This window comes from Excalfactoria chinensis, chromosome 2 (genome assembly GCF_039878825.1).
Source record: "Excalfactoria chinensis isolate bCotChi1 chromosome 2, bCotChi1.hap2, whole genome shotgun sequence".
NCBI classification, from domain to species: Eukaryota; Metazoa; Chordata; class Aves; order Galliformes; family Phasianidae; genus Excalfactoria; species Excalfactoria chinensis.
The window spans coordinates 119,720,943-119,734,645 of NC_092826.1; positions in this window are offsets into that span (position 1 = coordinate 119,720,943).

Genomic DNA, 13,703 nt, shown 5'->3' on the forward strand with positions numbered 1-13,703 from the left:
AATCTGCCAACTATTTTTCTCTCACATTTTCTAAGTTTTCCAATTGGGTTTTTAATATATCCACAATACCTAAACTTTCCTGGGAAAGTAGACAGTAAAGGTAGATTTCTAGCTGTGGCATCACCATTTTTTCCTGTCAGGACAAAGGAGTTTAAAAGAAACTTATTTACTTTCCTATGTGGCACACTTTGTTGTTTGCTGCTTGCTGTCAAACAAACATGTTTGCTTCCTTGTGTTCTGGGCTCTGTCCAGAGTAACAAAAATTCTTGCGGTGAGTTTTGACCTCAGTGCTTTTCCTATAAACTGATTGGACTCACGAGCGTCTGAACACTTCCAGAGCTCCCCCAGCAGAAGCTGGGGAGCAGTCAGCTCTAAGCAGCAAGAGGTAATGAGCACCTCTAGTTCTCATTGATTTCTACAGGTCACTGCTGGCATGACACTGATTCTATTTTCCTTCTAAACTGAAAGTCTTCATAATCTGATTTAGCTTTAATTACATGAAATAGAAGCTCCATATTTTATGAGTGGAAATCAGATTGGCTGTAAATAGGTGTTTTGTTAGCCGCAGTCACTCCGAGGTATTGTGGTTATGTATTCTCAAGTGTCTCCCTAGCAGAACATCAGCTACCATTTGATATCATTATTCTGCACACCACTATTTTGATGCTGGTCTTTAAAGCAAGGTGTATTCAGAAGTTTGATTATAATACTATGGTAATAAATCTACAGGGGGCATTCTTCTGCACATGGTGAGATTAGAAAACAAAATGTTGGTTTGTTACTGGAATTAATAATTATAATAATAACTACACTGATAATAATAAAAGGCTGCTTATGCTGTTTTTCCCCATCAGCCTCCAAGTAGTTTTACAAAGGCTGGTGAAATATTTCAGCTCTAGCACAAGGTAGGGAGTTCATAATTGGCAGCAGAACATCCACTTTTCTGTATCTAGCCGGGGTCACAATATATATATTACTCTCTCATTGTATTTAGATATCTGTTGCTTTTTGTCTCCTCCTGTTTGATAAAGGTAGGTGCACACTGCGTGCTCTGAAAATTCATGCATAATGCATTGTATTTACTGGCAAAACATACTCTGGTCCCACAATATAGGCAGCATTAATAAAAAGGAGGTGGTAGGGGTGCCATGTAAAATTTGTAGCCACTTAAACCACTAAGTCATGGATATGAACATCTCACAGCAGGGTTGAGCTGTACTGTTTTCCTATTATTATGTAGAGTGCCCTAGGGCTAGGGATGTTATGTTTACATCAACTGTACTAAGGCAAAATCAGTTCTGGAGACATTTGGCCTACCTGATCTCACTAGGATGGAACAGCTGGTTTGTATATCACACTCTGCTATTTCGAGGTCACCTCTCAGTGCTCATGCTAACACTGCTGAGGACACAAACACCTGAAAAGCCAAAAGAGACAATACTTCTTCCTATGATAGAAAGTTCTAGGAAACATACAAAATTCCTGATACATTATTCTGAAGGAGATATACTCCATGGCTTTCAGATACCTGAAAGATTGGCTGCAAGTCCCAACCAAACAGACTGTCCACTTGCCCCTGTGCACTAATAAGATATGGCCCAGCTTCGGGGCCTGCCCTGCAGTGTCAGTACCACCCAAACTGATACATTCTTGCCCATTCCTTTCAGTGGAGCCACAGGCACCAGGGAGTCCTGGGACCAATTTAATAACTGGGAAAATACTTGTAACGGTATTTATTATTATTGGTGTTATAGCAGCACCTAGAGATTCATCCTGGGACTGGTGATCTTCTGCCCTGACAGTACGCAAATGGCATTAGAAAGAGTCCTTTGGTGAAGTGGATGGAATCTAGATGGAGGATGAATTCTGGAGGGGCACACAGATGAGGAGCAAATGGAGCTGCTGGGAGACAGCCTGAGCTACACATGGAGTTAGCATCACCTAAACACAGGGGACCTGCAGCCTGCTGGTGGGTGGGCTGTGCTGGCTGGCAGTGTTTTACACTCAGGTTTTATATACAGGATTACACTGGGCTTAGCTTGTCAGTGAAGGTGTTATTAGAATTTGCTCCTGCTCATCAGTAGTAGAGGGAGGAGTTCTGAAGTAACTATGATCCTCAGTTTCTCTTCACTGAAACTACAAGCTTCTGGCTCATTGAAATAGCCTGATCATTGAAAAAGTGACAACTGAGGGCTTGTGGAGAGTAGGCATTAAGTTACTGGTGTTGACTGAAATCAGTAGGATTTCTGAGTGGTGGTAGAGCATGCTGGAAACCTGTCCTCCTGGGTTTTATCCAAGCTACTGTAGTGATCAGTCACTCTTTCTGCCCATTGTCTCATTCATCAGAATGTTTCATCTTAGCTCAATTAAGGTGATAGACAGAAAACCCAAATAATGCTCTGTCTTATATGGAGGTATTCTGATACACAGTAAAGACACAGATTGTGTTTGCTTTAATTTCTTTTCAGAGATAGGGTGCTAAATCCTCATGTCAGGAAAACTAAACATGAAACTGGAAGCTTAATTATAGACATCCAGGGAAATATTGGCTTTATTTCAGTTCTGATCTTATGTTCAGTTCTTGAAAATTAAGTTGTGTATCCTACCACCAACAATACAGCTCTGTGGGACTTTACAGTACAGAGAAGAAGAGCATTTGGCTTTGGGTTTATCAGCCCTCATTAGAAAGATTATTTTCCAGTTTCCATGAGCACGGCTTTATTTGAGTTGGGAACATAATGGGACTTAATGGAAAGTGAGCATATCCTCTATCTAGCTGACAGGGCTTTCAGGAATCAGCCTTTCTAGGGAAAATGTTTGAAACTTTATTTTCCTTTTTAAATAAAAAGAAGTATTTAATGATATCAAAAGGAAGTGTTTACTGTGTCTATACTTCGGTGCCTGTGCATGGCTGGAAGTGCTACACAACAAAATATAAACCTTACAGAAAATAAAGAAATTGATGGATGCTTCTCTGTTTATCTCCCAGAGTAGTGCAAAATTAAAAGATAATAAAGAGCAGTGTTTTCTCTGACCCTTTGGGCTGGCAGACATACTCTGCTGTGGGAGGGGGTGGGCAAGACTCTGCTTCTTCTGGGGAAATCCCCTAAAAAAGAGCCGTATTGGTGCCAATGCCTCAACTACTATTCTCACATTTAAATACGTGAGAGAAAAGAAGCTTATGGTTATTATTTTATCTTATGTTTAATTTTTCCTTTCCTAAACATGTTTTCCAGTTCTCAGCTTGAAGGGCGGCCCTCCAAGCATGATGGAATAAAATAACTGTATAGCTTAACCACAGTCAGTAGTTTCCCAAATAAAGCGTTCCCAGGATGTCTCACCTGCCAAGCTTCATGCTCAGCTCACAGAGGGAAGTCCTCTGGAAAGGAGCCTGGCTCTGCTGATCCGCAGCTGGTGCGTAGAGCTTGTGCTCCAGCTGTAAGCGCTCCTTCTGACCGCCTCGAGCTGCCACCAGGTGTCCCCACGGAGGGCAGCGCGTCCCCAGTGTTGCATTCCACGGATCCCGCTTCCAACGGAGGCACCCACTGAAGCCCCGATCTGTGCCAGTGTGCGGGATGCTGCTCAGCTCATCCCTCCGTTAGGGTTCAGCAACAGTTCTAACAAACACAGAATGGAAACTTCTGTTACCTTCAAGGAAACCAAGCTCTGGGTTTGGTTTCTTAGATGGACATTGCTCTTTCAGTCAAAGGGAACTGGGCATCATAGAATCATAGGATCATAGGATCATTACCCCTGGAAAAGACCACTAAGATCCCTCTCACCATGCCTACTGCCCATGTCCCTCAGTGCCACTTACACACATTTCTTAATCACCTTCAGGGCCTCCACCACCTCCCTGGGCAGCCTGTGCCAGCGCCTCACTGCTCCTTCTGGAACTCCATGCGCTTTATGCTAAATCTGACTTTATTTATGGTTCCAAGTGAATAAATTTCAATTAAATCTGCTTCCACAGATTTAATAATTGTCAGGTTTGCTTATTATTTGCCTTAAATTTACTCGCTTTTTCTCTTTTTTCTCTTGCTTTTTCTGCAGAATGTTTGAGAGATCCAGGCCATGGACAGGAATACTGGGTGGTAGTTAAAAAGGCTTGGAGTCTTCAAAGGACAGTGTGATGTTTATGAGAAGATTGATAACCAGCCAGGATCCCTGTGCAGCGATGATAAAAATGGCATTAGAACTGATTGTAGGAATAAATCAAAAAATAAAGGAAAAATAGGGGTTTGATTTAGATTGCAGGAAAACATCTGAGATTGGTGTAGAGCAAGACTGTAGCCTTTGGAATCAGAATTGAACCTTGGATGAGAAATATATTGAAGTCAAAGGGAAAACCATGAGGCCAACCATGTAAGGAGAATGGCAATACTCTCATGGGGAGAAGATGAAGCAAGATAGCAAAATTAGTAAAATAAACACATCTTATAAGGATATCAATGCATAGGGAGAGGTTATTAACCAAACCTATATCTGATTAAGAACAACTAAGGAAGCCTTTCATTAGAAAAAACTTGATGATAGAAGAGCAAGGAAGAATATTTTTACTCCTCCACTGTAGGGAGATGGCTAAAAGTGAATAAACAGCTGTTTTCCAGACACACTTGCTATGTGTGGAAGAATTAAATTTTGAAGTGATTTGAGAGGCAATCGGGAGCTCAGGAACAACAAAGCAACACGTGTTGATAATGTTGCCACTGGATTGTCAGAAACAGAAAGAATATACCAACTCCTTTTCATGGTGTGGAGGTTTGAAAAAGAATTCCAAGGGAGCAGAAGCAGGCGGTCAGACTGCTGTTGTGAATAAAAGGAAGAAACCAGAGAGGAAGACAACATCCCCATCTTCACATCTCATCCACCTACAGTGTCCTGATGCTGATTTGTTTTTCTTTAATCGCATACATTTTACTGAGAAGTATCAGTATATCACAGTATATATGTTTTGAAAAATCATGTCTTCTTGTGAATTAACTGTTTTCACTTTGTAATCTAAATGAAGACTTGAAGAGCATCATGATAAAACTGGGACCAAAGGGCAATGAAAAATCAAGTCAAATGCACAGGGACATTTTGTTCAAACAAACAGGACAAGGAGAAATATATCTTTAACAGAAAGGTAAACAGAATTTTGTGGGAGATGCCAAGAATCCCTACAGCCTTTAATCTTATGATTTTACTGTGGAGGGTTGGGTTTTTCTCTTTAATTTAAAGGTTCCGTTAGAAGAAATGAGGGAAGGCAACAGGAGATGTGGAGAAGACTCCTTGATTATGATCTTCTTTCCCTCCTCCCTCCAAAAAAATACAGTTCAATTTCTCAAAAAGGCTGTGAAACTGGATTTGTATGTTGTATACCCTTCTCTTTCCTAGTGAAGCTGGTGTTTTATTCTCACAATACGTACACAAGCAGATAAAGACAATAACAAAAGCAAACAAACAAAAAAAAAGCCCAGAAGAGGCATTTGAAGTGATAAACAATAATAATTGAAATAGTTGTAACAATAAAAAATCATATTTATATTTCCATAATGTGCTAGGATGCACAACTGCATCAGCAGGAGGAAGGATAAACCTTGCTGGCACCCGGCATCAGAAAGTGGGGCAAGCAAGGTCCCACAGTGTGACTGAGTGTGCACTACAAGTCTCTCCTCTGAGGACCTTTCCCTCTTTTAAGGGTAATGTGCCTGAGCAGTGGCTGTAGTGGGATGCTGGGTGTTCTCCTCTGCTGATAAACACAGTGATTATGTGGGAGTGGTACTGTGGGAAAAGAAAGCTTTTTTCTCTTGAACTCACAGCCCTCTCAGCACAATCTGACAAGAAGGAATGGAAATGGGAAGGAAAGAGATCTACCAGCAAAACTGACTCAGCAGAGGTAAATGCCATGGGAGCCTGGAGGCTAAAGTGAGTTTACATTATCAGCCTGGAGAGAAAGCAGTCCTGTGCAAGGAGCAGAGCTGCTGCAGCACCTCTTTCAGGGCTGGTGCAGGTGCATGTAAGAGCTGCACCAAAAGGACAACCTGAGTAGAATAGATAGTAGGATTTTAGACTTCTGGGAGAGCAGGGCTGGGAAGAATGCTGCTAGGTGAGATATTGTATTTCTGTATCATTTCCTACATGGAAAAAAAGAAAGAAGTTTTTTCCTTTGACATGTAATTACTGACCTGCTTCTCCTTGCAGCCCACAGCAGAATAAGAAGGAGTAGACTGTGAGGAGGTGATGGTCATTAAAGTCCATTCCAGTTCAAACTGTTCTATGACACTATGAGTGGGTGGGAAAGTAGGGCTATCAAAGGGCAGAGGTGAAGTGGGAGTGGGGAAATGTAAAGAAAAACAGGGAGCATGGAAAAAGTGAGTGAAGTTGTTTCCGAGTGTAAAATACTCATTACTGAAGGTCAAAACCACTGCAGCACCAAAAGAGCCTTGATGACACCTGGGCAGAGGGCTCAGCCAGAAGCATCTGTGTACCTGGTTGATCAGGCAATGGCACTCCTGGTCTGTGTGTAAGGAGCTTCGGGCATCCTGCATTTCCTAATAGCAAAGATATCACAATCTAAAAAATTATATATATTTATACAGTGAGAGAAAGCAGAGCAGAACCTGATGGATTCATTTTCTATATAAACAAGAGTTTAGAAGAGAAAGCTGTGGTCATTCCGTTCAAAAGTTAAATTGCTTCTTCTAAGAAAGACAGATTAATCCAGTTGCCTAAAGGTTAAGAGGAAATGTAAAGTTCAGTACTGAGAAAAGTGATCCAGAACTCCAGTGGCAACACAGTGGCTGGCAATACCATGGCATTTAGCAGAAGCTAAGGAAAAGTATTTCCTTGCAGAATGACTGCCTTATTTGTAGGGCAAACTTTATTGCTGCTGTTTTGTGTTAACTTTAGCTTTGGTTATATTTACACTGAAAAGCAAAAATAGGTACTGCTTTTCTTGCACAACATAGAATTCTGATAGCAGAAAACAAACAAACAAACAAATAAATAAATATAACAATAATAACATTAATAATAATATAAAGATAACAAAATAAAAGCATTGAATTAGCATCTCCTACCACAGTTATTCATAACAGCTCCTCAAGATGTGTTTAACATTACAGCTATTTTAAAGTAGAAGTACCTGCCTGCTGGCAACACTGAGAGAATTGTCACCTCAGATGCCCAAGGAAAGGACTTGAATTGGAGTGACTGCATTCAGAGAAGTGTTGTGCTGCTCAGCCATCCCTGTTTGCCCACCTATGGTAATAGGGAACAACATAGTTTCCAAAATAAACCTGCCCATAAACCTGTGGCATACTAAAAGGCTGATTTACTGTCTTGGGTACTTGTCTCTAAATAAGAGAGAATTTAACAGGACGGTTCTTGGATTCCATGCATTTATACAAGCTTGTGAAACCTCCCAGTGATTGATCTTTCTGATGTTGTATCTACAGATGCAAGATAAGCTTCTGCTCCTGGACAACTGGAATTTTTAAGCTTTGGCTAAATGAGGAACAAACAAGATACATTACCGGTGATGTGACTGTGCAAGCTTTTTATTCATAAATCTGTATATACAATCTACAGCAAGTTCTGGCTTGAAAGTAGGGTTTAAAGAGCTTGGAAATCTGAAGGAAGGCTTCTACACACACTTAGAGGAACGAAGTCTGAAGATACCTCCCTTGTGGTGATGCTTTGCAAACGCACACATGGTAAGCTAAGGAGTTAGGGTAACAACATAATGCAAGGTATTAATTTTCTAACATTTTAAAACTAGCTTTATTTTTATCTTTGCTCAGAATTCATCTTCTTTTTTAGAGGGCAGTAGTGAGAAGGTAAAAAAGATGTTTCTCATAGTGCTCTCTACTAAGAATTCAAATACTTGTAATCACCTCTTGGATGAGCAAACAGAAATGGGCAACTGATGGCATTATCATCCTTTGCTGCACAAATACAGCTAACAGGAGCAGTGAATCTATCTCTATCAAGCAGATGAAGCAAGCAATCACGAAGAGTAAGTTTTTACTTTTTTCTTCTTCAAATGTTTTAATAATCTGTTATTGAGGAGGAGGACAGAATTAAACTTCATGTAAGATGCCAATTCCAGTCACTTGAAGAAAATCTTGATTTCCTTACTTTAGAAATAAATAGCATGCCCTGCATAAGAACTGTGGCTGTTAACCTACCCTGAACTTGGAGACTCATCCTTTCCAGTTGAACAGCAGTGTTTTTTTTTCTTATTCACTTCTTACACAGATTTATCAGTGCTGATGGGGAAACCAGTGGGACAATGTGGCATTCAACCAGAGTAAAGGTGCTAAATCTGGTCATTGCTCTTCCCCTCAAACAGATGATTTTTTTGTGAAAGGTGCAATTTGGTTGAATAAGTAAGTCAGAAGTGCATAAAGTCCATAAAAAAAAAAAAAAAAAAAAAAAAAAAAAAAAAAAAAAAAAAAAGAGTTTGTATTAAAAACAAGACCTTTGCTCCTTATATCTAAATTGAACTCAGAACTACTGGGCAGCTCTTTTACACCAAATATCTTGCCATATATTTTTTTTACCACCGCCTTCAGCTGCTTCTGAAACTCATGCAGTTCTTGCCATACTACCAAGCCCCCAGGATGTGCTGTTAACGTGTCTTGCTACAGGGTGGTGCATCCCAGAAGAGGGATGGAGGAATACTCATCAAGCAATGACTGGGAGTCAATGTATTCTTCCCTTAGTTCCATGTGCCAGAAATCTATTCCAAATTAGATTTTGTGGAATTTTAAGGCAAATGAAGCAGATGGAGAGGGAAGTGGATTCTTCTGTCTTATCTTGGGTACACTTAAGCCTAACTGGCAGCTATGGAGTTTACCATCTTGGAGCATGCACAATACATCCTTAAGATTTTCTATTTTCATAAGATAACATTTTACAAATGTTCTTATCCTGTTATTGATTTTATTTCCTAAATAAACTTGTATATCATTCAAGGGAAGCTGATATCTCTGTAGCAGAAATGGCAGCCTGGAACACTGTACAAGGAAATGACATGACACAAATCCAACTCCTTGTGCAGAGTCATTAACCTCTCATTACAAGCATTAACTTCTGCTGAAAATTCAGTGCATACTTAAAAATAGCTTCTAATATGAAACTATCACTTTAGTTGACCTCGTGGATGAAGATCTCTGTGCAGAACTACAGAGGTTATGACTGATTACCAGCTTACGTACTCTCATTCATTAAATGGCAGTAGAAAAGATCCAAGAACTGCTCCAGCTGAAGTACCAAATTCCCCTGCTAGAAATGGTGTTTCAGTGAAACAGAAAATGTTAAGCAGCTTTTCCTCTATAGTAGAGGAATAGCCTGTGGTTTTACCTTCAGGGACCTCAAACAGTGTATGAAAAGGAATTGTGGCACTCCAGGTCAGAATGGGAAGGAGGATGAGGTGAACTAGTGGCTCCAGGTGACCACTGCTTAGGGCTGCCAAGCACGTGGGTGGGTGTTTTCCTTCTCTTTGGAGGGAACTCAGTGGGTCTGCTGGGGCATATACAGTGACTATATATATATATACATATATATATATATATAGGCCTTTTAATATCTAAAGGGGAGTTGCAGAAAAGAAGGAGACAGACTCTTTAGCAGAGTCTGTTATGATAGAACAAGGAGTAATGGCTTCAAGCTTAAAGAGGGTAGATTTAGGTTAGATGTAAGGAAAAAGTCTTTTACAGTGAGGCTGGTGAGGCGCTGGAACAGGTTGCCTGGTGTTGTGGTTAATGCCCCATTCCTGGAGACTTTCAAGGCCAGGCTGGATAAGACCCTGGGCAACCTGATCTAGCTGTGTTGTCCCTGTTCATTGCAGGGGAGCTGGACTAGGTGACACTTAAACATCCCTTCCAACTGTGAGGATTCTATGATTTTATTCTATGAATAGCATTTTATGAGGCTCATTCACAGAGTCATAGTAGGTATATGATTATCAGTACTAGAAGATTTCCCAGTCTAGATTTTCCAAAGGAGTCAAGTGGAATTGATTGAAAGCAGAAAGTGTGAAGCAAGATGAAAATTATGCATTGACTCCATTTAAAGCCATGGTATATATCTGTGATAATTAGTGTCAAGATTCGTGCCCAATCACACAGAAAATGAGAAAAATTAAAGTATGAATTGTAATTTGGTGGTGTCACTTTTCTGGAGAGTTTAAACCCAGATTGGCAACAGACTTTCATATCTAACAGAGTAATTCAATTCTTCTATTATTTTAAATAAATTCATATTAAATTAATCTTTATAAGTGAACTCCTTGTGAAAAGATGTTAGAGTAGATCTGAGGATAACTGTAGCATTATTTTGATTCCTTGCACTGAAGGAAAAGATAAATATGATATCAATTGACATAATGACATTAGGAGTCACAAACATCAGAATATAGGAACTTCATCAGCACCATGGCTAAGGTCATCTTACCAGCAAGCTGCAGTGGGACCTCCTGACACTTTGTATAGAGGCATGCTCAACAAGCGGCTTATAAGTCTCTAAGCTAAGAGTTGAATTTGACTCAATGGGCTTTGTAAATGCCAAAGGAGCTAAATATTAATACACTTCTGCAAAAATGACCCTCATAATTTAATTGTAAATTTTACAGGAGAGTAATTCCTTTTATCAGTTTTAAGCCTGCTATTAATTTTACTGAGCACATCTCATACTGCAAGAAATAATCCTTCACTTTACTAGCCATCATCTTACAGCTCAGTATTGTAACTTTCATTGCATTCTCTTTTCCAAATGGAAGAACTGCAATCTATTTAATATTTTATTGAAAAACTAAAAGAAAAAGAGACAAAATGAGTACTTCAGAAAGCCTCTGAATTTATCTCTGATTAAAACACTGTAGAACAGAATGTGAAAAGGAGTAAGAAACTCAACAATTGAACCCAAAAAACAGTCCAAGAATTTTAACAGTAGAGCTTTAGATTGCAAACAGGCCTTATCTAAAAGCATTTTCAGTACCTGTATGAGGTTCCTATTACTGTGTTTCCACCTGACTTTGAGGAGTTTGCCAGAATTTATTCACAATCACCTTGCTGCGTAGATCATGAGCTCTTAATTGATGTTAAGGTGTAGAGATAAATGTCTAACAGGTCTCCTGTGCACTCAGAGCCCAGAAGACAACAGAGAGGAGTGCAAAATGCTTCTTTGTGAACACCAATAGGTATTTTAAAAGTGCCCAAACCAACTAACTAAGCCAGCACCAAACTTTGGGTCAGTTATACCAACATGACTTTAAAATGCTATGATGTCCTGTTCTCACAGAAGAAAATGATGAAAAAGTACTCTTTGGATGTTCATGTTCTGGGGGAGGAGAAGGCTTTGGAGCTTGCTGACTGTGGTTGCCTCGAGTGTGAGAATCCAAAAGAAAGGATCTTTTCTTTACAAGACAGTGAGCTGTCATGCAGGGATAATTCTAATGTGGTGGGTGCTGCATGGTACCATTAGGCTGCAACCACATGGACTATATAGGCTACTGATTGCACTAGGAGACAATTAAAGAGTGCATTTAAACAGAAAGATTGAACATACTTTCATGTCTCATGAAAGAAGCATTATTTCACCATTCTTAAACATTTCTTTTAATTCTAGAAAGTTTAGCATTTCTTCCCATATCTGAATTTTTAATATTAATATTAATATTTTTAATAGTTGAATTTTATTTTCAGATGAATTAAAAGTTATTTTAAAGACCAGTCCTCTTGTTTTGCAGAAAATACTGCATTTACCTGATCTTTTTTCCTTCTGGAAACTGTATTCAAATATAAAGATGAAGATGAAGCTCCAGGCTTTGCTCTTAAAAGTGCTGCTCTGTCACTACCTGTTTGATGCACAGACGTGATAAAACCCTTTGATGTAGCCTTGATGAGTTCCAAATGTTCTTGGGCTCGTACAAGCAAAATGGATGTATCTTCAAAGAAGAAATTTTTCCAGTTCTTTTTTGTCTATAACAGATGAGAACTACTTAAAATGAAAGAAAATGGGAGATTTGTACTTGGAAGAAAATACTGTTTGAAGATGCGTTTTGTTATGTTTACTTGGGGTCTGGTTCTACAGTGATCTGTTTGTAAGAACAAAATTCTTCTATTCGAGTGCTATTTGGTTACAAAGATGTTTCCATATCAATCTTATATATATTTGTAATATATAATATAGGGTGATTTGTTTTTTTTTTTACCACTGCTCCTTAGTCCCTGGTTGAGGAACACACTTCTGTTATTGTAGGAAGAGAAACATCCAGTGGTTTGAACATGGAAGTGCAAATCAGGATCTGCAGTTATACCATCTGCTACTGATTTGTTCTTGACTCGCTGTGTAAATGAGTTCACACTCTTAACTACACACGTCAAGAAAATGTGTGGTAGGACTTTCCATCTGTACAAATACTTCACAAGCTTATTGACATCTACAGACCGTGGACAACCTCACATAATGTGTGGTTGTCAAAACACATCACATGGAATGAAACCATTCTGATTTTAGCTTGTTTATACATGTAAAGCACTCTGATCAGCCATGTACATTCCGAAGTCCTGAAAAATTAAGGATTCTGACATTAAAACTTATAAGGGGAGGGTGAGGGGAAGGAACAGGGATGATGTGATTTACTTGATAAATAACTTTAATATATTTAAAGCGAATTTGTCTCCCAGACCTTAAGACAAATCAGTTTTTAAATCAACAGCTTAACTGAAAGAATATGCTCTACGCATTGAGATGTTAACTGATGGATGTACTTCTGTTAAGACAATCTAACCCACAATCTACTTGTGGAAGTAAGCTGTGGGGCACTGTAGAAAGGCATCCTCTCAACAGACCTTTACACGGCTAAGTTGTAATTACTACTCACTATTCACTATAATGAAATCAACATCAGATTATGCCATCAATCAAGCTTACCACTTTGCTTTCTCTGCCCACTGGCTGGAGTACAACACTTAACAAAAGTTGTGCCCGCATTACACTGATGTATCTCAGGATGGATTTGGTTGGTGAGTGAATAGTTGGGTGGGTACTTTAGGGATGGTCCAATAAAAGTCAGAAGGAGAATAAAGGCAGTTGGAAGTTTTTAAGTAGAAAGCTGAAACTTGATGGAACACATAAACTTGGTGAAAATAAAACTTTTTTTTTTTTTTTTTTCCTGGAAATATAAAGTTTTCAGAACAAGTTTATATGAAGAGAAAAGCTGAAGAATCCCAGAACTTTTTGAAATGATGTTTTAGTCTCTCTCATTTAGTGCATTATTTAGTTCTTCATTGTCCCCTTCAAACTTAGCAAAAAGGGGGAAAATCCTGAGCGATGTTTATATTAACTCATTACAGTTTTGTACAACAGTGCTTGCAAGTGTCTTGGCTGACTTGAACTGATGCTTGTTCTCCAAGATCTCTTTCACGAGGTGAAATAAAGTGTCCCAGAAACAAAAAACCTGGATCTTAATAGAGGTTTCATCAGAAAGAATTCATCCATTGAAACTCATTTTTTTCCATCAGCTGAGGGGACAGGAAGCATTGAGGTGTCATCAGCACCATCAGTGTAGTACCCTTGAGGGGCCAGTAACCAGCTCAGTTTTGAGGAATTTTCTGTGTGATATCAGGCCAATGTCTTCTCATATCCATGCTGTAGCTGCTGCTCATGCCCCTCTCTGCATGCTGGCCTGGAGGCTCCCACAGAGATCATCT